The 25,151-nt window shown below is 40.3% G+C and overlaps 1 protein-coding gene across 1 annotated transcript in view; it reads left to right on the forward strand.

The window, feature by feature from the left end:
- The first annotated feature begins 972 nt into the window (after window positions 1-972).
- The window catches only part of LOC100650649 (protein artichoke), a 175,719-nt gene continuing 151,540 nt past the window's right edge, over window positions 973-25,151 (forward strand). The window contains exon 1 of the mRNA XM_048408227.1: window positions 973-1,359. The gene's annotated coding sequence lies outside the window, so the exon portion shown is untranslated. The remainder of the gene's footprint in view (window positions 1,360-25,151) is intronic.

Raw genomic sequence — 25,151 nt, forward strand, 5'->3', positions numbered from 1 at the left:
CGTTTGAATCCCAGAAAATCCTGTGTAAACCCACCGACTGCTTTTCCCTGAAGAACTCTAATACCCGAAAGGCGGCGAACTGCTAAACTGACTGTATACTATAATGAACCTCGCTAGACTTACGTCTGGCTTCAATTCAGATTACCTTTCCCGACCGCCCGGCCTCGAGCCCGTGATACAATATCAAACTACCAACGTAAATGCATGGTTATTAAACCTTGCTGACTCTTAATTGGCTGGCAACGGAATTTTAACGAATTTTCCAGGATTTTCGACTCGACCTCTTGAAAAGTGGCGACGTTCGAGACTTATCTCGAGGGCCAGAAATAGCAAGAGAGTGGAAAGGGCAAGAAACGGTACTTCGATTAAATAGTTTCGTAATCTTTTCCCCCGTATTTTTCGTACAAGTTAACATCGTGTAATGCAGTCTATTCGTAAAAAAAGAAAAAATATACGAAAAGATATTCGACTTCTGACGTACGAACTTACATATCGAGTCTATCGTCGGAACTATTATCGAACATAACGTATGAAATGGAATAGCAATATGATGTACGGACTTAGCGTACCTTGTCTCTCGATCCAGAAATCCTTTCCAGATCGTTACATTTCCAAACGGAGCTACGAAAATCATCACACACAGCCCGAATGAGTTTCCACCCCCTCCCTTCAACGGAAGCTATATCATCGACCGCCGAACGCAGGCTTTCAACAGTCTCCGTCGCGCGACCGAACAGTAAACGAAAACTCGAATAAAACTCGTGCTCGCGTTTCACGTGCGAACGTGTCCTTAATGTAATGTATTATACGCGCATACATCAAGATTACGTGTCAACTTGAGCGATCATCGAGATGAACTGAGAAAGATATTTGGTTGGAAGATCGAATGGTATGCGGTGGTTGCGTGAGACCACAAACAACGAGGATACGACAGCAAAACGAGTAACGTGGTTCCATTAACTGACCGTTCGGAGAACGGTGTCCAGGGTGTCGTTGCTACTTAGTCGTTCTCGTCCCTGCTCGCTACCTTTCGACTGCGCAAAGCAATTGCGCGTTGTAAGCACCAGTCGCGTGGTCGAACTCTCAAGTTAGTCGTCGCCACGGGCACGGATCGCGAGATACTCTTATTGCCAGGTCACCGAGTTCCGATTTCGCCGATTTCACCGATTGTATCGACAACGAGGCGATTGTTCACGTGCCCAGGACAGTGTGCTAAATGTGGTGACCATGTGGTGACCATGAGGTGCGGATTTTTGCTCGAATTTCTTGTTTCGTTCGAACGATGATCGGTAGATTGGGATGAATCGGGGGTGTAAGAAGGATTTCTTTCTGTAGTGTAAGGACTACGCTTCAATTAACGTAAGTACACTTAGACAGAATATATAGAAATATATTGTCGCAGAAGCGAAGAAGAGTTGGAATGAAAGACACGTCATGTGCTTTGGCGAGAAACTCGATAATTTGTATCGATTCAATTTCACAGCTAAGATAATATTTAACGAGAACTTCGGTTTATTCTCCGGCGAAGTGTGTCTGTTAGAAATTCCACGGAGGATAGTCGTACGAGTAGATTCAATTTACGTAACAAAAGAGTGTTACGAGTTCCTAAAGCGATTTTCTAATGGGAATTGCCGGATCCCTTTCATCTTGATTCTTCACCACGAACGATCGTTCTTCCGTGTGTCTCGTTCGCGTGCAGATACTTGCCGAAAAGACAAACGAATTGTTTGTAATCGCATTTTCAAAGTCGTGCGAACGTTCGTCGATGCAGCGAATTAAATATATTTACGTTGTATTTAAACAAATTTATATAATTTTAATTATAATACGACAGGAATAGAAGAGATTAAGGATATGATAGGACAAATGAAAGGAATTAAGCATATAGACATTATATTTTAACGAATATATAATTCCAAACGCAGAGTTATATTGAGAACAGCGGTGGACAAGGAGATAAGGAGATTGCGAAATTCGACCAGTTCAAGAGACATTGTTCGTCGACATGCGTTTGACATGGTTTCACGGTGTCCTCTATAACCCGTTCCATACTGTCAGCTCGTGTTAACCCCTCGAGAACGTCCTGTGTAACGTCGTCGCGCTGTCGCTAGGGATTCCAGGATATATGTAGTGAGATGTGTAATGGAAACGCGACCGGAGAAAACGCGGAGGCAGGTGGAGAAAAGAGGCTGACGTGTATAGGCAGGAGATGATGGAAAGAGGGCGATTGATGGGTTGGCAAGAGTGGGACAAAAAGAGAATCGTTTGGGACAGGATGAATGAACGAATGAATAGTGGATGAGGGTTTGAATAAGTTACCGAATTAGCGGATGAGCGAGTAGCTACGCGAAGTTTATGGTGAGTTGGGAAACGAATGAACACGATGGTATGAATAGAGGGTTCGGCTAACGAGTAGTACGCGAGAAACGAATAATAGTAGTGAATAAAAAAAAAAAGAAAAAAAATAAGAATAAAAAAAAAGAAAGATGTGGAAGCATGTGTGTAGAGAGAAAGGGGATGAATGGATTTGCGTAAATCGGGAAATACAAATCGAGAAGGGTCGGATAACTATATGCGAGTATAAATAAGGACAAAATGGGCAAATGAACGAAAAAGAAAGAAAATCAATAATACGAGCTGAATGAAACGGGGAACAAAAGAGTTAGCAGGCGTACAAATGGGAGACAGAGAGGCAAGACTAGATAGAGGAGTCTCATTCTAGTATTGACAATACCTATTAACAGGAATACTCCGCTTCCGCATCCAAATTGCGAAACTTTCGACGAATCGCTTTGTCTTCGTCCAGTAGCTCGTGATCAACGTGTACCTATATGGGGCAGCATGCAATTTCGAAAACAATCATCAGATTTAGCATTGCTTTTCAACGATGCCGTATATTACATGCATTATTTTTTGCTCGATAATCGATGACGATAATTCAAGCACGCTGTTCTCCGAAATTTCGCTTCATTGAAAGCAATGTTGTCAATAACGAAAGTAATTAGAACTTCTCGCCCGCCGTGACGTTTCCTCTCGTTACATTTAATATTCCAATTTGCGAGGGGGGTAGGAGGTAGTTGATTGAAACAGTTCTCGAACTAGCCAATCAGGCATCGTTGAAGATTTTCTTTCGACGATCGATTAATCGATTCACCCTCATAGAATGATCGCGTACGGCGTCTTAATACGACCGCGGAAAACCAAATGTCCGAGAAATCGATTTCCCTGTTTAAAGAGCGCCGTGAAGTGAAATATTAACTTGCAATCCGAACTGTTTGACGAATGAAATTGTAATCCAACGATCGAAATTGCAAGAACTCAAATCTCGCTGTCTAAATTACTCCAAACGAAAAGCGAATATGCTATCCTTTTTAAATATTCATGTATAATGACGATATTTCGTGTCGCGACAGTAATTTAGAGATTCATGGTATGTCGCATAAAATCTTTTCATTCACGAATGAATTGCCATTTTAGAAATAAATATTTCTACATGTACAAGTGTCGGAGAGTTTCCTTACAATTGTTCAAAGAATTAAAAATGTTAGCAACAGAAAGAACCAATGAAAGAAAAAGAACAGGAAATCTGATAGTACAATAAGTATAATAAATGTGTATAAAAATACTTTATACTAACTTGGCTTTACGAAATGTTAACTTTCTCTTTGCGCAGTACCTCCATTAAGCTCGCAGATCAAAAAGCTGTCCTTTCCTTTAATAAATCGCGTGTTAAACCTCTGGATATATCAGCGTATTCGAACAAGAAGAAGAAGAAAATTGTTGAAGAAAAGTAATTTCTTCGTGAAATCTCTCCGCGTAGAAACAGAATACATCGAATATATAAGTAGACGCGATCTATTCTTGACACAGTTCGTTAACTCGACACTCGTTAAGTCAGCCTGCATTCTAACGAAGTAATTACTCGAACCAGGTGCTATTTCTTGAGTGTTGGCTGCATCGTCTGCCACGGAGTGGCGTCATTAAAAACCGTAGACCGATTCCTCGTTATTTAGGGGCTTTAACGAGCGAAAATCGCGGCACGTTCGACGTATCGAGTTCGATATAGACGACGGGAAATATTCCGCGACCGGAAGTGTTACGTGTTGAGAAACGCGTCATCGATATAAGTGGAATCGTGATCCACTTTGACGCGACAATTATCAGCGGTGGGGACGCGCGGAAGAGTTGCTGGAATGCACGTTCTCGTTCCAGTATTTCTCTATTTTCTTCCTTTTTAATTCCATACGTCATAAAACACGACTCGCCGAGCTGCATGAATTTTCGTAACTGGGAACTATGGGAACTGCGAACTAGGAAAAGTTAAGCTCGCTCGAACAAACTTCCAAGAGGCCGTAAACGCCAACGACAGACATGATACGGTTGTAACACCGTCAAAGAATTTTCCAGATATTCCCTTACGCCGGGTCATCCGGCGAACTTACATAGAATTCGAATTTCAAATCGATGAGTCGTACACAGACCTGATCTGGCGTCTCATGAATTTATGCAACCGCTACCTCATAAAACCGAGTTTCTTGGAAACAGAGAAATTTCACTTTTTGACAAGTAAGTCGGCTCTGGTTTCGTATCGTGTAAATGGTCCTTAGATTCCTCGGCTTTCTCATGGATTTTCGAATAAACTATTCATGTATGTTTAAGAGCGTCCATGAAATACGTGAGTGACTTAAAATCAATGGTTACTGATGTAGTGGTAAAGAAGTACGCTGGAAGTACAACAAGTAGTAGCTACCCAGTGGAGCAAAAGTTTTATCGAGGAAAATGGACGATCCGTGGGCGCGACCATGCAGTATGCAAAGCACCGTTGATCGAGTTACTATATGTAACTTTGTTCTTCCTTAGTAAGTCATTATTCGGTTATAACACATGATACGTCCATTGAAAGCTTCAGTTTCTTTGTCTACATTTAGCAAGAAGTATGTCATTTATTTGTACAATGATTCGTATGAAATTGACTGTGAATTTATGCTCTTTTGCTTGAAATAAAGTTCCAAGTTTTTCAATGCTATCTGTACAATAGAACAATGAACACTCATGAAAGTCGAGTCGTCTTCCCTTTATGATATTACATTCAACTATTCTACGGCTAAAGACGTATATTATATTATAATATATATTGTTTTTGAAGAGAGATGTACCAGTAAACACAATCTATCGCTGGTCTTTCAAATTTTTATAAAATGATAATCTTATAAAATCCAAAACAACGATATTTTTCGAAAATAGAATTGGTATACGTCGAATCTACATGGTGAAGGTGTATCGACTTTGATTCAACTCCTGAACTTACTTCGATGAATGATAGAAGCATAATTATTTTAATCACAAGAAGCAAACGATTTGTAAGTTACAGTTTTTTATCTTGGAATAATTTTTCTTCGCTATTCGTGTTTCATACAGCGTTTTAATCTCTTCTTTGTTTCTCGATCCACATCCTTCGATTTTCAACATATGAATTCTTCTTTTCAAAATCGCTCGGTCGTCCCTCGTGAATACGTCAAGCATCTAGAGTGCGCAGTTGTAGGGAAGATTTCCCTTCCATCGCGGTGTTCCGATTTCCATCAGAGCTATCGACATCGGTGCGACGCCACTTTGCAGCACCATGAATAATAGACGCAGAACTATTCTCGCGCGTGACTGTAAAAATAAAAGAAGAAGCGAGACGAAAAGATCCGACGTTGTGTCTTCGATGAGGCGTCTGAGAAATCTCGGTGAATTTCTGGAAATACGTGTCGTTCTCACTTTTTTTTTCTCCTTTTCTCTTCGTTTCTTTTGTTCGCGAGAAGACACGCAATTCGAGTCACGACATCGTGAATCGTTTGCAAAGAAAAAAAAAAAAAAAAAAAAATAAAAAGATCGTAAAGAAAAGATCGAGGAGGTTAACGCACTCGAACGACGATTGGGAGTAGAGTCCTGGCAATGGATTGCCTGCAGGATTTCTGGTTGGACTGTTGGCTGGGGCGTGATAGCGTGGCACGGAAATGGGGAAACTTTTAAGGCGTCTCGAAACACAAAGTGCTACTTGAATTCCGTGCGGCTTACGCAGCAGGTGAACGCGCTCTTTCCAGCCGCCATTTCGATTGGTAATCCCTCGATCGAACTGCATGAAACTCAAACGAAATGGCTGACTGAAGAAATGGTGCGTCAGGTGCTTCATCGAGACGGCCGAGTTAAATTTTTTTCGGATAGAATACAGATGAAACGAGATAGAATTCTTTTTCTTTTCGCATCGTGAAGAGATATTTCTATTTGGAGGTACCTTTTGATCTTTTAAGATGAAAATTAGTGGCTAAGTGGCATACCAATGAGCTTAGAATTTTTTTTATGGACGAAGGGAAATAGGAGGAATATCAATTTTAACGAATCTTGAGTTTAACAGTTTTTCGTATGCTCCTTTGTATTCTTCGTTAGTGACTATGTCGCATAAATTTGAGTAAAAATTTTCTGAATTTTGTAGTGCTTATAAGAAATTAAGATGTACTTAACACCATAAAAGTTGAAAATGATGCAGTATAAAATGACAAATCAAATGTTTTATTTTGATATATAGTATCTATGAGACAATACGAAGTTGTGACATCATACATTGAAAAATAAATTTTCCTTTTCTGAGAAATGCTGAAACTTAACGTTCCCCCTTTTTCCGTGGGTCGTTCATATGTTTCGCTATTCTTTAGGAGTATGCAGTACGAGTTTCATGCAATTATCGTTATTATTACGTAAGTCGTTACACGTTTCCTGTTATCTTCGTTGATTCACATTTTTGTATTCGTAACTATGCATAAGTTACCTAAAAAAAGATTTTTACGAAAATAGGCCATACGTAGTAACTTCGTCTTCTTTAATTCATTTGTTCTACTCGAGCTACAGGTACCTACCTACCACGAAGTTTCTTCGTTGGTTATCGATACACGAGCTGTTTGGCCTCGGTGATCTTGTTAATCCGCCAAACATCGTTGTCCCGATTTTTGCAAAGCAAATGTATCGGTAGAAATTTCCGCAGCGTATTTATCGAAGTCACGACGCAACCGTAAGTATCAATATATGAATAATGGAAGCCGAATGATCCATATTGAGATGCATGAATAATGGAGAGGAATATAACTCGATTAAAAATTTAAAGCCGCGAATCGGGGGCGAGAAGTTTGGATAACGAGTGGTAAACGAAGGAATACACGGCGAGAAAAATGCCGATCAATAATTAACGAGCACTCTTTCGAAGGCTCTTAACGTACATTCACATCTTTCTAGTGCCCTCGTACGTCTCGATGACACCAAACAAATGTAGACACAGCTTAGATATCTGCGTACTCTAGATCGAATCATGTTCTTGTTGAAGACAATCTTGAACGAGTATGATAAAATAATAAAAATCATCAGTCGTTATTCTGATAACTACACTCGCTATCGGAAATATTATCTTTGAAAACAACTCTCGCTACTTTCGGTTTCGAGTCTCTCGGAAGCTAATAAACTGCTTAACTTCAATTTTTATTCATTTCCTAGTTCTATAACATAAGCGTTGCAAGGAGATGACATAAATAATAGCAGATTCCAAGATCAATCTAACAAATACTATTTGCATCATCAACACTTCCTTCTACTCTTTAGTTTACAAAGACGATCAATGTGGCTTCTGAATTGCTTAAACCATCTAATTGGGGTCAGTGACAAATTTAGATTTAAATATAAACAAAGAATAAAAGAGTTTTTCTAGACTCTTTAAGAAGAATAGGCGAGTCTCCACGGTATGAAACGGTTGTGTGACAAATAGGAAGCCGGTGAAAGCCACCGACGAGTTGTTGGCGATTGGACGAAAATGTACTCTAAATATATCGATGCTACGGCTGACTGAAAGGAAAAGGAGAGAAAGAGAAAGAGATAAAAACAGAAAGAGAAAGAGATAGAGAGAGAGAGAGAGAGAGAGGAGGAGGAGGCTCTCGTAGCGGCGGAAAAGTTTTCACGAGCTAGCCGTTTCACTACCTTTCACCTAGGTACAAGCAAAAGCACGAGCACGAAGACATTATTACACGCGTATTTTAACGAACATGTACTGCACCGGTGTACAGAGTGTGGCCAACTCATTGGCGGTGAATTCAGTCCGCGAGAGAGGGAATCAAAGGCCTCCCACTTGCGAGCTTCTCTTGTCCTCCCTGTTCTCTTATTTTGCCTCTTCGCTGGTTGCCCTCCGCCCATTCCGTCTGTAACATCGCCAAGTGATCCTCGCCAACTCACTCAAGCTTGTAACGCGTGATTTGTTACCGGTACTTTTTCGCCTCGACCTGTTTTCCAGTTATGCGCATTTAAATCGGCGCGGACAAGTTTCAAGCGACGCGTAGAATTTGATAACGAGCGTCTGATCGGGGAAAAGATTGTAACTTTGACTATTTTCTATCACCTAATTCTTTTTCCGGTTTTTAAATTTCTAAATCATTAAGGATCCTTGCAAACATTATCGAAATAGAGTAATAGGTAGAGAGAAGTCACCAATGATCTTCGTCTAAAGATTTCTGCTTTGAATTTGATGACGTTTCCGAGAATATGCACGGGTTGATTTTCATATAAAGACGATTCTATATGAAAAAATAACTACAGTAGGTCAAATATTTTAGCGCCAAACGATGTTAATCTGCATAGTGTCAAATGACATTTTGGCAGTTAGTCGTTCGAAACACTGTGCGACACGTTGCTACAATTGCGATTGTGGAATTCATCGATTCCAGCCGCTTCCAGCCAGATCGTTTCTCTCTCGTATGTCGGGAATCCATCGATCGGAACGAAATTCGCGCGAATCTAGACATCAAAGGAAATTCGGAAGAGATATAGAAATAGAAAGTTTTATTCGATCGTATGCTGAAACGCTGGATAGATGGAATTTCGGGGTCGTTTTGTTTGAGCGCCGCTTTTCGAGCCACTCGGTTTCCACCGTTTCCGACAAATTTTTTACCCTATCCTCTCTTTCCGGCTGTTTTCTTTTTTTTTCTCTACCTCTCGCCGTTCGAACAATACGAACGAAATTGTTAATAGGTTCGGTGGCCGTCGGTTAAACCTGAATCGAACGTCACTGGCAATTTCGCGGCTCCGTGCTGTTATCCGACGAATTCGATTTCAAACGATTCACGACCGACAATGTTTCGAAAAACCTACTTTCGATTTTTTTCGCCATTTTCTTCTATTTTTGTAGTTCGGAAACCATGCGTTTCCAATCAAATTCTGGCGTCCCCTGCCAGTGGCCTAGCGTTCTGTCGTTCCTTCCTATCCTGAAGAGTCGCCAGGTCTATAGTCGTAGTTTATGTTTCTGACAGACCGAGTGTTGATGTTTCTCCAAACTTTATATTCTTTCAGTATTGCGACTCGTAATTGATAGTGACAACTATATAAATAGAAAAGTAAAAGAGTAAATATTAAAAATCTACTACCTTGTAAATTTAGTTCTACATTACGTGTTTCAATTTATGTAACATGCATGTAATATTAAACGAATCGTGTACTCACTTGCGTAACATTAAAAATGTCAAAACCAGAAATAAACGCGTACGAGCTTGGCAATCGTAAAAAAGGAAACAATTACTTATAGATGTTTCGTCAAGTAAGTATTTTTGGCGTGAAAGATGACTAAATAAATTCCTAAATGATACCTCAATATGTATTGAGAATACACACGTTCTCCTTCATGATGCAGACGTCGTATCACTTCGTATACGTCTTCCGTACGAGAGAACGTGGAACAATTTCCTTCTCGCGTGTATTCCAAGTTCAATTTCTATCCTGTTCGACTTCACGCTTGACATGGAACTCGTAACAGAGGCTGTATATTTTGTACTTGGATGCGTGTGCTTTCACAAGAAAGTTTCGATGAGTATAGATACAGAACGTTAGAATTCCTACGATTATGACGAAGTCTTTAAAAACAGTAGAGTATACTAAGAAGCTCTGCAAAGTAAAGAAACACATCATTGATCTTCTTCTCATAATATTGCGCTAAATCAAGACGAAAAATGTTCACAGGTATTCAAAGGTAAAAAAGAAACCTTCATTATTTCCTTGCTCCATACTTAGGCAGATCATCTTCGGCGAGTCTGTAGACCAAAAAACGTCTACGTGTTCCAGGAGATGCACCCTAAGGGTAAAATTATGCGACGTGTAGTGATTCTGATTGGCAAAGAAAATGTGTGCGATCCGAGTTGCGAGTGATTCGAATTTACATCAGAGTGACTAGAAAATAAACGTCGGTGATACCGAAACGCGGCTGCAAAAGATTGAACCCTGACGAGAAATAAAAAGCATATAGTAGGTGAGCAGGGGTTGAATCGCGGTATGTGTGCTTTTTACACACGTAAATAGCGGCCTGTGCTTGAGTCGCGCTTCATCTCTGGCGACCGGCGTGCATTGTTTTGCAGGCAGAGAAAAATGGTTTATGCTCGACGGTAAAATGCCGCCACGCTTGCCCCTCGTTGAACGACACACTTTTTCGCCTGAATTATGCACGTCCGCGCGGCAGACACGGCGACGAAATCCGACACCCTTTTACAAGGATCGAATGCACGCGATATAAAATCGTTTCGTGCGAGACCATTCTCGCGGCTCGCATCATTTGCACCGCGCGTCAAAGTTACGATCAAATAGATCGCTTGTTCCTCTATTTACATCTCTTATCGTCACAGATCTAGATACATGTAAAAATATACACGAGCTTGATTTATTCTTGGAAAAAACTTAGTCGACGACACTGCGAACGGGAATTTAATTTATTAAATGATAATACGTTTTGGTATTCGGAAGCGAAATTCATAATATAACGGAATCATTAAATGGAAATTAACTGGTTCCACGAGAATAACTTTTGTCACCAGATCCACGAGTTCATCGTTTAATTAAATCATAGTTCTTCCATTGTATAGGTATGAATACATTCATAGCAGTCATGTAATAAATGATATATTGCAATTATAATATAACGAATGTTTTCCTAAAAATGATTGAAATCCGTCAATAAGAAATTAAAAACGCTAGGATATATCCTCTTACTTTTCTTTCACTTCTCTGTAAAAAGACAAACCTAAACAGGGACTGTATCTATTACTATCTTTGAACATGATGCATCCTTCTTGGATTATGATCAAGATTGTGAAACGGTAACAATGTCCATGAGAGAGAGTAAATATTTTTGAACGACAAATAAGTCGCATAAACGATATTTTCGTTTGACGCGTTATTTATAGCTGGCGGCTCAATCTTGCAAGAGATTATTCGGCCAGATGCAACTTGCAAACGGTGGGATTGAATTTTCAGTTCCATTTTCATTAATACAGGAAAACCTGCGCTAGAAACGAAACTGTATTCTGCTGAAATTCCACCAGATGAACGGTTACTCGGTAATTCTCAGGAGAGAAGATTGTCGAGCGTTTACGCAATGAAAATTCTTGGAGTAATTGGCTTGTGTACTTGGCTTCGGGAGAACGTAATTCCCACGATTGTACTATCTCCTCGGAGACAGAAACGCGACTTACAATTTTGACGCGCTTTCAGCCTCATAATTCATGAAAAACTGACACCGTATATCAGTGTTATGTAAAAGATATCGTTGCGGCGCTAGTGGTAACTTTTCATCGTTTAAAGATCGTTTCTCGTCGTTGGCCGCGATCCAGATTGCTCCTTAAGCGAGACGTTTCTTACGACGAAACTGCCCATCGAGACCAAAGTGGCCTCTTGATTTTGCGTGAAATGTTTGCCCAACTCGATCGACCGTGTCGTCCCACATGTAGCCATTGTTTGAGCAATCAACGCATCCTGTAACACTAGAAGTAGATTAGAGTAGAAGCATCTCCCACAGTCTCATTGGCATAGAACACGTTAACTTTCCAGTGAAATTTTGTACCATTTTATCTCAATAAACACGACATCTCATAGTGTCTTATAAATAGACAGCTGACTATAAATGGGTAGCTTAGAACATATGGATGAATGATGTGGTTGAAAGATATAGTTTCAAATAACTTTGCTCTTTGCAAAATTAATACCAGAATCGCGATGCCAGCGTATTAAATGAGTATCCTGATTCAAAGTAACGTTATAAGGGAATTAAACGTAATTAAATCGAAAGTCTTTCAAACGATTACGTGAAAGTCGTAAACACGGCATTAGATCTCGTTATATCCTTTTCACGTCGTGTACTTCGAGTAAAACGCTTTAGCTAGTGTCTCTGGGGCTAATGAACATCGAAACCATTTTCTTTAAACGAAGCAATCATTACATCCCATAAGAACCCTTTGGTTTCATTCAAGAATCACCGTGAGATTCCCCGATGAGCCATTGGAAAGTGTTCGTGTAACATAAAGACGATGATGTCGCTTTTCGTTCCCTGATCCGGAAAAGCGTGGCGTCGGGACGCTCGATCAGAAACCCGATCGCGCGTGTCGACGGGCGTTTGTCAACTCGCGGAAGCGTCCCGATTTGCGCTCTCCCGTCGGTTTAAAGCGGACCTAGTGACAGGACCATCATCGACGCGGTTCGCTTTACAAAGATAGATCGAGAACGCCATAGCTAACCGAGGGGATGATCGACGATCGGAATGATGTCCCTGTATATCCTCGACCAAGTTTCTCTGACGTATATCGCGCGTAGAGTCCACCAGGGGAAAACGAGATCAAGCGGAGAAACGGGGACGAGAATCCTGATTCTGTATGACGGATGCTCGCCTTAAACGGGACAACGATTCGCGTATCACTCTTTTCGCGCGAATAATGGTTGTCTCGATACGTCCAACAACGGTTGACGAATGTTCGATCAAGTCTCTCGGCGGAAACAAAGCATTGAAGGGGTCTGTTCGAGCGACCCTCCGGGTTAACTCGATGCTTTACTAGATACCGTTCTTTGTGAGAGGAACGAACGCGTAGTCGCCGCTGATTGCGTCATTGTTTTCCACGACTAGCTACGGAGTTATCGAAATCGTCGCTATTTTTTGGCCATCGGCGCCCTTTTGTCCACGAATCGGACAATTCTTTCCCAAACTTTTCTAGCGAACGCTGAAAAAACTACAGGTGTTTGACGATATCTAGGATTTTACGCACTTTGTCAACGCCATCGGCGGAATTTTGTGTTGAAGCTTTTAACTACCCCTTGTCGCGTGACTCGTAATCTTTCGAATGCCTCGTTGCTTTACACGTATTGTACTTCGCACGATTTTCATCGAAGTCGAGAGATAGAATCAAGATCCATAGTACGTACAACATTTTTAATTATATATTAATTATATATTAATATTTGTTCAATAGATTCGCGTAAGACACGAGGATTAAACTGAGACTATTTTCCGATACTTCGAACACGAAACTGTGTGCAACCGTGCGTCGTTCGATCAATGGGAGACTTGATCGGATCTGTTCGTTACCCTCTAGGAAGTTAATTGGAATTCTTGCAATGCGAGAGAGTGACAATTTCTTGGTGGTGTTCACGAAAGCCAAATCGTCGTCGTTTCGTCCGAATTCACTTCAGCAATTCAGCGGGTTCAACTCTTTAAGTGGTCACCAAGCTGTTTAAAGAGCTTGCCAATTTCCGGCCGGTTGTACCTCAACGTGCGACCGCGGAAGTTATCGCGTTACACAGCCGGAACAAAGAGCTTCGAAGTAAACCGTTGAACAAGTTTAACTAACTAACCGCGTCGGTACAGTCGAATAAAATACCTCTTATCTAGGTGTATGACTTTAATCGGACATATCTTCTACGGAACTTTTTATTTTTTAACACCGCACTCTGCCATAACTCGATTATTTTATCGTAGTCGATTTAGGCACACAAACCTAATTAGCTATATTTTCTACATACTTTCTGATTATAAAAACTATGTGTGGAAATATTCTTGATTTTTAATGAGGCGATTTTATATCGGATTCTACATTTCATTTTTATGGTATCAATTTTCTGTAATCGTGTAAGCGTACTATCATTCATATACATTGATATCACGTAATTAAACATAATGAATACAGCGGTATGCAGTTACTTGTCTCAGCGATTGTATATGGCTTTTAATTATGCAGGATAACATACGAAGCACAGAGGTAAATTTATTCGGTTTTCTTCTGGGGTACCGTTTATGTTGATTTTTAGATGCGATGCTTTATCTTACTCTCGAGGATTGTTAATAATTCTTCCTTGTATCCCGATGAAACGCGAAAATTACGAAATTAACGCGTGATCCTTAGGGATGGAGGTTGTTCCAGCTAAGAGATTCACTTTCAAGTTCTTTGAAAATCTAGTTTCATGCAACATTCAACTCGCCCCGTCTCATTTTGTATGCCTTTTAGCAAATTTCCACGAGAATTCCAGGCACAAGATGATCAGATTTCATGTTTCATCGGATTTGCTGCAACTTTCTTTCCAGTGTAAGATTTACCTTCGATATCTGAAACTTCCTCCGCCCCTCTCTCCTTCTTTCTTTAGTTTCGAATTTTCTTTCCTTAGAAAAACCATCAGCGACACGCGCCCGCTTCCTCCGTAGAAAACGAATCCAAGAAAATTCGCTACCGTTGCAAACTCATAGCCAAAGGGAAAATCTCTCTCGCGATATTCGCTGAGACTTTCATTTTTTACACTCTGCGTTGATATTATATTTTGCCTTTTGAAATTTGGTTTTTTTCATTCCTGTGAACTATAAAGTACACGAAAGTCGCGGAACTCATTTCAATATTTCAACGAAAAGATCCGAAATGATAAAATTTACCACAGACTCTATGTCCGTGGTATCTAGCAGTGGAAATCGACAGAGCCGATTTGACAGACTACAGGGAAATTTCGTTATCGACTAAAAGTGTCATATTTATAAATCAGGACAGATAGTGACAAAGAAAAGAAAATAGAAATAGGATACACCGAGATTAAATTTAGGTCTTTGACCACGGGAAAGATTCAAATTGTATAATAACTGAATGTCCAACAGAACATTAGCGGGACCACAAATTTTAATTTTCGAAATCAAAAGCACGGAATGAAAAACTAACGTGATAAAGGATTATATTTGTACTATATCCGGGAGGGTGGAAAAATTAAAAGAAATTAAACCGTGTGGAAAGCAGAATAAAATAAAAATTGAGTATATTAAAACCACGAAAGTACGACGAAATGCAACGCAACATAGTATTACAGAACGAAATTATAACGCAATGCGATACCAGACAACGAAATACAGCGCTATGAAATACGATACAACTTGGACGTGCATTTTCTCTGCAATATCCTAATATCCGTGTATTCTTTCTCTCCTTCTCTATTCTACCATCTCTTTCATCTTAATGATATTTAAGCATTTTACCTTCAGTCTATTCTGACACATTTTCAAAAGATATTCGGTCACCCCAAAATTTCGGTAATCATCCTTTCTTCTTATCTTAATCTCAAACACTCGTTCCATCCATCCGCACCTCTATCGCTTAAAATTTAATCACACCATAACGCAAACAATTGTCAAAAAATTCTCATTTGCCCAGAGATTTTGGTCTATTACCAGCCTGTACTTTTAATTTCGAATATTCGCGCGTCCACTTAGCCAAAAATTCTCCAACGAAAGAAGCAAACACTCGCTGACAGACACAATGACCGAGGCTGGCAGCGTTGTAAAGCGGAAGTTGGCGAGTTAGCGGTGGAGAACTCGCTCAGCGCGATTAGAATACTCGAGGATATTGCGTATAAGCCGAGTGAAAATGCTTGCAACTGAAGATATGCATCACCGGAGTCGGGTTGGAGTGCGTACTCCATCGGTCTGAAAGCAGGCGCTGCTGCGAGAGCCTCTTGACGGAAGGTAGAGCGGTCCTTCGAAAGTTTCGCGAGCACGTAGTCGGCGCGCTCGCGTGCTTCCGCGCCTCGCCTCTCGCTTCCGTCGTGAATTTTACTCGCGGGTGATCTCTCTGGAGATTTCTCCGGTCATCTGTATCCGGCCCATTCGTAAAAAAGCGACACCCTGTCACTGACTGGAATAACTACTGGATTCGTGTTTGCATAAGAACAACGAGCCAACACTAGTTGATGAGCAACGCCACGTAAAACTTGGCTTCCCGAGATCGTAAACCGCTCCGTAAATCGTCTCTTACTTCGCTTGAACCGCGACAACTCAACAAATTTTCTCATGGGACTGAACGAGAATTCTGCGAACCCCGGCGGCGCTATAAAAATGGCTCGAGTTCTGCCGGATGCTATTCGATTTCGAATTTTCGCGTTTTCCTACGGAATTTATATACGTATGCAGATTCCAGCGTTTGCACGGCCACTGGGGGAATTTTTTCGTTCGATGCGATAACGCGAATACTTGGGATATATTTCCGGAATCCTCCTAGTCATACTATACAGCGTGGAGAATTCGAAATCGTTCCTTAAAGGGAGTTCCGTTTGGCTAGGCAAGAAGCACGCCACTTTCTCTTCGGTCTATCGATCACCGTTGACCATTCAACCGCGATAAAATGGCCAGTTACTCGCGTGGCAAACCGCATGGTTGTTATTTACGAGGGCCATTAAGTAGCATCCGACGCGACGGTGGGTGAATGAAGGGTCAGCCAGTGCACCGGCGACAAGAAATTGAATCGTTCTTCGAAGGAAGCTCGTTCGTGACCATAATCGTCCGCTCGGCTTCGATCGGAACAAATGCAACACACAAAACACGAAACGTTTTCGACGGGCCAGAATTTCCTCCTGTGGAAATACGTGGAAACTTCTCATTCGCGAATTCGAGCGAACCTCCTTCTAGATGGTGAAAGATGTAATTTACAGTTAGCACTCGGGGCCAAAATGAACGTCAGCAGTTTGTCTGCGAATCTACTGCTCGCGGAACTTGTAAAAGTGGATTCTACTTTTCGTCGACGCCCCTCAATTATAACTCTGAAACATGTTTCCCGGAACGATAGTAAGACACAAAGATCGCATGTTTGCTCCTCTTTCTACCGTATCATTTCTTCCCTGAATGATTTAACACCGCCTTGTTTCTTTCTGTTCTTTTTTTTCCACAAGTGAGACGATAAACGAATCGTTGCACTACAAAGGGACGCGTGGTTTGTTTTAAAACAACGAACACCTCGGTTCTGATATGAATTCGATTGCGTATGAAGATCACGGGATCTGATAAGATCGTTTCAGTCGACGGTTTTATTATTCTTAAATTTTGGAGTATTTCGTTCGTGAAAAATCGTGTTCTTGCTTCGCAGTCTTGATATGAATTTGATCTCATAGTAAAGAAATAAAGGGTACAAAGAAGCCATTAATTTTAAAACGAATGTTTCGTTTATTCTTCGATAAGCACAGAACAGTCGGTTGAACTATCTAGGGGAATAAGATTGCACAGCGTATAATTTCTCCGATCGATACGAACAGTGATACGAAAGTATACAATTTGTGGATAAAAGATATAACAGCACTTTCGTCGGTGATTGAACGGATAACCGAGGATGATAGATGAACTTAAAAATTAGATTTTTCTATTTTCTGAGAAAGTAAAAATAGACGTGGAATCCGGCGGCTGATCCATGTAATCCATCGGTGTTATTACCAGGCTGCAAATAGACTGGCTTAGCGTAGGTTAGTCTGCGATACACTGGCAGTAGTAGTGGTCGTTATAAATCAGCCCTGACGAGCGGGGATCGATTTCCCGGTATATAAGATACAAGAAAAATCGGTTAATATGTTCTCCAGTTTCGGTTATCGATTCAATTCACCGTGTAAAAGTTCTATTTCCATAATCGCGATAACGAATTTTAATCTTACCAGATGGAATTACCGAAACTTGGGAGCAATTACGACGCATCCGAGGATATGACAAATTGTCCCACTTCGAGTTCGCCCAATAGCTTATAGTTCTCTGCTCTAACTCCATTAATAAACCAGATTAGAAGATTACAAGTTTAACTCTCTGGTAGCACGCCGATTTGATACCGGGTTTCACGCGGAATCTGAAATTTATGGACGAAAGCATAAACCAAAGTGTTCGATCAAAGGAACGCTAAACGGGGAAGCTGCAAACCGGTGACGAGAAAAACTGGAATGTTTCGTTCGTGTATACGTCGTGTACTGTACGACGAGCTAACGTGTGCTCGGAAACGAGGAGAATAAAAAGTATACGAGTCGATATAAATGTACGAAGTTAACCCCACGCTCCCGTAGGACAGAATCACACGAAGCAATCGCAACAGACATTTTCCGCGCGACAGGTCGCTCGACAGGCCGCGCGACATTAATTATCGAGTAATGCAGTGTGACACATTAGCGCGTAAAGGGGGAAATTATGGGCATAAAACGACAGGGACAAAAGCGACGAAAGCGACAAAGGGACAGCCACCAAATATTTTCCGAGTTGGGAAACTCTCTGATGGACCAGATACAGCCGAACGACATGACGGTTTTAATGAAACCCGATGATCGACTTCCGGTCCAACGATTTCGCGGTGAACGTTGAATAAATATCCAACAAAACGAGAATGTCTGCTTTTCCCACTCTTCCTACCTCTCTCTCTCTCTCTCTCTTTCTCTCTTTCTCTCTCCTCGTCTTTGTCTTTCTGTTTCATTTCCTCTCTCTCTCTGTTCGGAAAAACAAACGAAGTGAAAGAGACGGCTGCTGTGGGGACAAATATTATAATTCATTCACAATGAAATACCGTGTGCAATGGCGCGTTCGTCAAACCATTTCCGTTAATGAGTCACGTGATGTTATCAGGTAGAGGATGGTCATGTGTCGTGTGATTTTATCAGGTTCAAAGTGCCTTCGCAGAATTAGAGTGATTCCAGATAATTAAATGGATACGACCAGTACCGTGACGAGTTTCGTATCTTTCCAGTTAGGTTAATGAGCATGTCTACGCGATTTTGTTTAGTAAAGCTTAACCGTAAGGCGATTTAACTTGTCAGACGGATTGTCGATGTAATACTGTCTTTATTTAACGACCATATAATTCACCATATATCGTTTTATGTTCTAATAAAACAGTCAGAATTTCCCATAAGTCAAAACATATACCAAACTGCGAATGTTTGTACAAATTTATATTTTTATGGATTATGATTAAATGTTATAACGAGTACTAAATATACCTTTCATGACGAGAAGGATCGACCCGGTTCACGGTCTAATGCTACCTTGAAAACTCCATTGAAAACATGAAAAAGCGGTATTGCAGTGGGCGTCGCAATACTTTGCAAAGTACACCGCCGGTTATATAACATTTTTCTACTCCCATGTATTACCAATGCTCGAATTAAACGTTGTCAAACGCATCGGTGTGCTTCATCGCGAACGTAAAAGTTTGATTACTCGTAACGGGAGGTGTGTCAGATTGTTCTACAAAGATAATCTGCCGATAGAAGGGCTAACGGGCTCGTTTAATGTTTCATAAAGCGGTAAACGGTGCGCTGGGTGCAAAGATACGGAGAAAGATACGTTTCAACGCGATTGTCCGTATCGAGTTCGTAACGACGAACGTTAACAATGTTTCGTCCTCTTAAATCGCAAGTGTCAAGCGTTAAATTAGATAATGCGACATCCCGTGCACGTTCCCATCGAAACGACGCAACAATGATTCCAATTGTGCCTTTAAATCGATGACAATCGCAGTGATATCGCGCTCGTACGGATACGTAGGATCGCAGAAAATACAATTGCAACGAACCTATCCACCACGCATCGACAGGGTATTATTATTCCAGTAACAAGCGACGCCGAGCAAACGCGTCGTCCACCGATCGGGAACGAGAGGCGGCTGGCTGGAAATAGTAGGCGGCAGTGGCGCATAAATACATCGATAACCCACAAAACTCACCGCGTTGCAATTTGACCGGAACGCTATATCGGAATGGTGCAGTTGTCAGATGCAGGACGTTTAATCGTGGCACGCGAATGCGCTCCCGATGATCGATAAATTATCGATACTGTATTTGACTTTTTTATCCTAGAGAACTAGAGAAAGTATTCGTCGGTCCCTAAAGAAACTTCAGGAAAGTAGGTCTGTAAGAATTTGAGGTCAGATGAAATTTACGACAGGATCAGATTGCTATTTCTATGAGATAAACGATAGTCTTTTTTCTTTTTGTTATCTGGATAACAAACTGTCAAATGGTAGGCAACACGTAGCTGTGACTCGGCAAACAGCATACATTTTCAACTTCTACCGTTTTCATCTTTTCTTTGCCGTAATAGCAAATACCGTGTCGTACGTTTCATCAGGTTTTTATAACTTTCTACAGTACTACACGCGACGTTCGTACCGATGAGCGGACAGCAAAATTAACCAGGTGAAAGAAAGTGCAGACCGTCATTTCTGCAAGCAGAAGAAATACGATGATATGTTTGGGTTTTGCGATGGACGTGTAACCGGTAGCAGTTTCTTCAGAAGTACGTTTGAACCTGTCAAAAGCTAAAAATATCACTTCCGGTTTTCGTAATTTCATTACGTAAGTAATGCAATTAATATTCGACTCACGAAAAAGCAGATGATTTACTTCGATAAATTCACTTATCAATGTATATTTTTAATACATTGAATCGATCAACGGTATGACTTCCGAACGGCTTATTTATTATAGTAATTTTCGTGGAAAAAGGTAACATACTAATTCAAAATATATTCGTCATATGGAAGCTCGGTACAGGTCCAGTGTACGCGCCGAAGTATATTTTTTCCTATTCTCTGTAGGCGCGACGTTCGATCGCAAAAGCATGTCGTTCACCCTCGCGGCACTTTCTTTATTGCGATACAATTTCACCTTATCTTGATCGATTGCTTCCTTCCATTATGCGCGTGTGCATGTGAGCTATGAAATACGTTTTCCTGAGAAACGCGGTTAGCCGAGCGAGTTATAGGCGCATTCCGGGGCGATTACGAGCAGGCGCAAACGACCGCCGCGTTACATCGAAATCGGCGCCGGTCTTCCCACCGAACTTCGACGAACGCGTGTGCATAAACACAGCAGAAATTACGAGTGCGCGCGATAAAATGTCGACGGGATTTTCTTCGATTCCGCAACGCTTGTCGCTCTATTCCGACTTCGCCATTGAACCTACGACCTCCACCTTATGTATAGTAGTTGTTCGATTTCCAGCTTTCACGTACGTTTCTTTTCACTTTATTTTTATCAAGCAATCTCTCTTGAACGAATACAATCGAATGACACGCGGGAGGAATATGATAAGTCTGTTTTTGTTTTCTTTTCTCTTAGCTCCTCTAGTTTTTGTTTTCTTACCTTTGTGTCACTCGATGATTAAAAAGTGGTAGTTTGATATAAAATAATTGCAGGAGAGAACATCCTAATAGCTTCGAAGGTTACGAACAGTCTGTAAGTGTCCGAAAAACTGGCAAGAACGAATATTAAACTCGAAAGACAGATGAGAAAGTGGCAACGTATCGAATTTTAACATTGCTCTTCCATTGTAAAAAACGAGAAATGCGACTCTCTATATCTTACATCCGCGTTCTTCAATTTTTCAAACCATCTAACATCCGATAAAATCTTTAATTGTGAAGTGAACACAGAAGTACAATTTTGTTTTTATCTCACCTTGGAACGACATTTTCTCAAGCACCAGCGCTCGACAGAGATTAATTTAGATTCGGGTGAAATATCGTTGCGCAAAATACGATGGCAGAACAGTATGATTCGAGCAGCTGCGTTCAAAAAAACGTTGAAGAATCCTCACTTTTTTCCTTTCGTTTCTTGTCTAACAAGGGCGCTGGTTGGATATCGTGATAATTTAATACTGCGAGCACCGAGACGAGAATAAATAAATCAACGTGTGAGCGAATTTCGTCGGGAATTTCCCGCGGCAACAAAACCGTTCTAATAGCCGGTGCATGGTCACGTAGCCAAAACGTACTGCCTTATCACTGCCACCATGCTCCGCGGTTTACCGCGCTTTATTTAAAAGGGTTAGCAGAAATTTTTGCCGAATAAAAATTTTACGCGGCATTTATAACACCGTCCGTGAAATTGCCACCTCTTTTAACTCTTTCTTCTTCTATCTTCCACTTTCTTCCGTTTTATTCCGCGTCATTCAAGATAGTAATGAAACAGTTTTATACCATAGCGTTATAAAGTACTCCGATTTTTTCCAAATTTAATAAAACTGTAACATCTAGATGGAGGGAAAAATAGATCTGTGCGAAATGTATGCGTCTAATAAATAATCTCGACGAATACTTTCAAACTTTAACAATATGATCATGATGACCGTATCGCGTCGTACGACATACTATATCATTTGTAAAACAGTAAAATTTTCTATATAAATATAAAAATATACCTTCGTGAGTCGTTACATCTATTTTCATATCCGAGTAAATAGAGCTAAAAATGGCTGAAATGGTTAAATATGTTTATGCAGTTCATGCTAGTCACGATCTTTCCAAATAGCCAAAATCGATCCGTTCTTCGCGAAGTATAAAGTTCAAAGATCACGCAAACCGTTTCTAATATCCAGAATACGCTAATAAATGATTCGATCGCGTTGTTAAAGAATAATTTTAGAATGGGCGATTCAGGGATGGTAATTACCAAAATCTTCACATAGAGCGAAGAGCGTTTCAACAGCCGGAGCGGCGCAAGGCTTTCAGAGATTAATGTTAGATTTACAAAGTGATGAATTCCATGTAAATTTCCCAAGAGGTGTATGACCCAGTTTAACCAAAACTTTCATCAGATGGTTCACTCCGCAGCGATAACGATTTTATGTGATCTAATTGTCGAGGAATTGAAGAACGATTCGTGGGACGAATTTGTTAATTGAGTCCCAAGTGCTGCACGGTCGTAATTAGTGGATCAAAAGTAATTATAAACCGCATCGTAGTTAAGATCCGTGCGTATGAGAAGGTTAACGATACATGCAAAATGTTGCGCGTATCCCATCGATTAAAATGTTGAATTTTACTCGTTTTATCAAGCTTAACAATTCAAATAGACCGTACATTAAATGACATTTATAAATAACCATGCTGTACACGTCTGAAGCTTGTTGAAAAAATAACAAACAAATATAAAAGAATTTCGTATTGTTTGTGTAAATGCAAATAAAAATTTTTCATGCGAAAATAGCAGAAATAACTGTATAACAGATTTTTCATTGTTATGAAATACACAATTCAATTCGAAATATGTTTTAGGAGAATAAAAAGTAATCGTAGAATTATTACATATATAGAATTTCTCTTTAATAGTAAATAAAATCGGACTTAACACACACCCTTGTCGCAGTCCCTCCCTCGTCCAGAATTTCCCTGTTACATCTTCTCCTACCTCCATCACATTATTTGTTCCTTCACAGATTTTTCTCTTTAATAGCATAAATATACTGTATATAAAATTTGATTTTATATAAAAACATACACTGCCTTTCAAACCATAAACTTATAACTTCTAAGTTTCGAAGGTGTCTGATTTACAAGTGCATCACCGGATGTACGATTATGTAAACATAAAATTCTAACAATTCGCAAAGTTTATTCCGACACATAGCAGTTTCAAAAATTATTTAACTAACTGGTGCACAGACTTGGATGATAAATTTTTTAGAAATTTTCGGTGCAACGAGATTTGGAGCAGAACAACGGTATACAATTGTTACGTCATTGCAAAGGAGCGAATAACATGGCTCTAACTAGTTTACTAAATTAACTAGTTTGCAGTAATTAGTTAGTTTGCATTGTATTCTCTAATACATTATCCAGTAATTAAGCGTTTCACGGTTGGCAGATTCTTTTTACCAATAAATTCTTTACTCTCAAAACAGAGTTGGCTTTCGAATCGTATTTCGGTAATGTGTAATGTCACCTGGAACTCTGCATAACGAGGCAACATTTGTCCCGATAACACAATGAAATTCCTTATTCGAACGCCGGTAAAATTAATTATCATGTCAGTTTAATACGGAAGAATTGTATTTGCGTCTGATTCGTCAAGCGTTCGAACAAAGGGATAAATTTCATTTCTAAATGCATAAAACTGGTTTATCGTTCTTTGTTCCGTTCTATTATATCGTATCGAAAAGAGAAAAAGAAGAGAAGGATGTAGCCCAACGATATGCACGAGAATTCGATCCACGCGTTCTAGCGATTCCTACGGCAACGATAACGATAAAGAATCGAGTTACCTCGACAGAAATAATGATCGGTCGAGTACACGTGTGTCACGTTAGCCGTGGTTCTCGTGGTCATTTGTTTCGCAGTGAAATAACACGGTCACCGGACGATCGTAAATCGAGCGCGTAACCTGGGACAATAATCAGAAGTCGAAGCATGGTTATTAGGTGTGTTGAAATGGGGTCGCGGCCGTGTTCGCCTTATCGCATTAATTCGCAAATCGAATCCTCTTTGCAAGCTAACTATGTTCGGCCAAATCGCCACGCGACACGATGCACGCCCTTTTTCTCCCAGCTACAATCGTAATATATGTTTACGAGCTCGCTAGCTCGTATTCTGCTCCACGAAATCCTAGGATTTCACGGTGTTAAATTGTACGACCTTCGTGGCGACTGATATCCGACCCAAGTTCAGATCAGTAAAGCTTTTCTAAAAAAATTGGTCCGAATTGTTGACCGCTTGAAATGGAACTCACGATGGCTCATAAATTGTATCTAGAATTCATGTAGCAGCGCTGGTAATGATAATTGGCGTGACACCTCGAGATTAACCACGATTGTTATATGAAACTATATCAAAAACCGAAGACGATATAAATTGTTTCAATATTTTCCTGCAGCCTCTTAACATACAAATTTTTCTTTGGTTCACTAATGAAAACGACGAAATTTTGTTTGTTACATAAAATATAGAATAACAGATTCATTCGTTTTTTTAAAACACGTGAACGTATTATTATCCTCGATAATGTATCAACATATTATTAAAATAACAACTAATCTGGTTATCCACTAGGTGGTTACTTCTTGACGATTTAACGAAACATAAAATTCTAATTAATTTCACAGTGAAATTATCGTTGCCCTTCGAAGGTTCACATTTTAGATAAGTTGACACAGAGAAAGTAAAACTCAAAGGGAACTTGAAGACCGGCGATTTAGGCTTTCGGTGAAGGATAAAGAATGCGAACAATTGTTCGGAACAGATTCCGCTACAATGGATCTCGGATATTGTTCGATTCGCTTGAACATCTGG

This window comes from Bombus terrestris, chromosome 8 (genome assembly GCF_910591885.1).
Source record: "Bombus terrestris chromosome 8, iyBomTerr1.2, whole genome shotgun sequence".
Lineage (NCBI taxonomy): Eukaryota > Metazoa > Arthropoda > Insecta > Hymenoptera > Apidae > Bombus > Bombus terrestris.